Genomic DNA, 2,500 nt, shown 5'->3' on the forward strand with positions numbered 1-2,500 from the left:
TTCTTTGTTACTTCTATTTCTTTCATAGGAGGGACTTTCTCTTTCTATTCGATCTCTTCAGGTTGTATGTTCTCCCTTGTAAACACTGATTTAAAATGTTTGTTCATAATTTCCACCATTTCTATTTCCTCTGTGTATTCAACGGTGGGTTCGATGCCACATTTTTTCAGCGTTGTTTTCAGATAGTCCTTGTGTCGTTTACGTGGGCCCCCAGGGTGGCGTCTGCCCTCAGCAAGTTTTCCATAGAGAACTTTACGTGGTAGTCTCTCTTCTGGCATGCGGATGGTATGCTCCAGCCACCGTAGTTGACGTTGGGTTAAGACTGTTTCCAGTGGGTCCATTTGTGTGCGTCGACGGATTACACTGTGAGGTACCTTGTGCCACCATTTTAGACCCAGTATGCGCTGTAAGCAGTTGGTGTGAAAGGCCTCCAGCTTTTTCAAAAAGCGTCTATAAGGCACTCATGACTCACTGCCATACAGAAGGATGGAGAGACAGATTGCCTTATACACCGAAACCTTGGTGGTGGTGGTGAGGTTGCGGTTCAAGAACACTCTGTGTGATAGTCTACCAAAAGCTGCTGCTGCCAAACCAATGCGGCGTTGGATTTCGCTTGTCAGGTCACAGGAGTCAGTGAGCACTGAGCCGAGATAGGTAAACTCATGAAAGTTTTTCAGAGGTTGTTGATTGATAGTGAATTCCGGAGGCTCTAGTTGTTCAGAGATACTGAGCACTTCTGTTTTGTTCATGTTGATGACTAGTCCAGATCTGGTATATATATTTGAGACAGCGTTGATGGTGCGCTGAAGACCCTCTTTGGATGAGGTCACTAAAGCAGTGTCATCTGCATACTGCAGTTCATGGATTACCTCATCTGTCACACGTGTTTTGGCTTGGAGGCGTCGCAGATTGAAGAGGTTGCCATCCAGCCTGTACGACAGCCTGACACCATCAGCAGGATCGATTTGCTGTCTAGCAATATTGGAGACTGCAGCGAGAAATAAATTGAATAAGATGGGAGCAATAACACACCCCTGCTTCACACCTGACTCAACAAGGAATGGCTCAGACTTGAGCCCAGAACTGGACACTCGAGCCATAGAGCCATCGTGAAAGGCTTTCAGGACTCCCAGAAATGTTGGTGGGCATCCAAATTTTACAAGTACTTGTCATAGGAGAGGACGGTTCACAGTGTCAAAAGCCTTGGCAAGATCTATAAACGCCATGTAGAGGTCTTGGTGTTGCTCAATGCTTTTCTCCTGGAGCTGTCTTGCCACAAACACCATGTCGACTGTGCTGTGCTCTTGTCTGAAGCCACACTGAGATTCAGGTAATACTTGTTCTATGATGTTGTTGATAATTCGAGACAATAATATTCTAGTGACTACCTTCCCTGAAGTTGACAGAAGGGAGATGCCTCGACTGTTGCCACAGATGTTCCTGCCCCCTTTCTTTTTGTAAATGCTGATGATATCTGTATCTTTCCATTGTTGTGGGCAGCAACTTGAATGCCACACTTCTTGAATTATATTGTGGAGACAGTTCACAACAGCTTGCCCACCATGCTTTAGGAGCTCAGCTGGGATGCCATCAGGACCAGTGGCTTTATTGTTCTTGAGGCTGTTGATTGCACGCCTCACTTCTTGGATGGTTGGTATGTCATCCAATTCTTGAATTACAGGAAGGTTGGGAAGGCTGTCGAGAAAAGTAGGGTCAGTAGGATTTTGTCTATTCAATAATTCTTGGTAATGGTCAGCCCATCGCCTGAGGATGTCGGTCTTCTCGGTGAAGAGTGTGGAGCCATCAGCACTTCGGACAGGGTAGAGGTTATTGCTTCGTGGTCCATATGCTGTCTTAAGGGCGTTGTAAAATTGATGTTGGTCCCCTGTATCCGCGAAACCTTGGATCTCAGTGGCGAGGTTGGTCCACCATTCATTCTGCATTTTTCTAGTTTCGTGTTGGAATTTGGAGCGGAGGTCTGCTAGTTTGCCACGTGTTGTTGGATTTGGGTTGACAATCACTGCTTGATGTGCCCGGTTTTTCTCATCTATTAGTTGGTGTATTCCCTCTGACTGTTCATCAAACCAGTCTCGATGCCTTCTTCTTGAGAAGCCCAGAACATCCTTGGCAGTGTTGAGAAGGACTTCACTGATGCTATCCCACTTTTCTGTTAGGTATTCTGTTGATATGGGATCTTTTGTAGGGGCTGGCAAGGTGAGATGAGCTGATAATTCGGTTTGTAGGGTAGAGCGAGTTGCATCAATGTTCAGAGCTTTGAGGTCAAGGTGTTTTTTGAGAGCTTGTCGGCGAGTTGGAGGCCGAATTTTAAGATGAAGTATTGAGCGGACAAGTCGATGATCTGTCCACCCATCAGCTCCCCTCATAGCTCTTGTAATCTTTACATCTTTAATGTCATTGCGTCTCACAATTACGTAATCAAACAGGTGCCATATTTTGGATCTTGGATGCATCCAGGTGGTTTTAAACTTGTTTTGGAGCT

The sequence above is a fragment of the Oratosquilla oratoria genome, chromosome 19 (assembly GCF_046742065.1).
Source record: "Oratosquilla oratoria isolate Oo_2021 chromosome 19, ASM4674206v1, whole genome shotgun sequence".
Classification (NCBI taxonomy): domain Eukaryota; kingdom Metazoa; phylum Arthropoda; class Malacostraca; order Stomatopoda; family Squillidae; genus Oratosquilla; species Oratosquilla oratoria.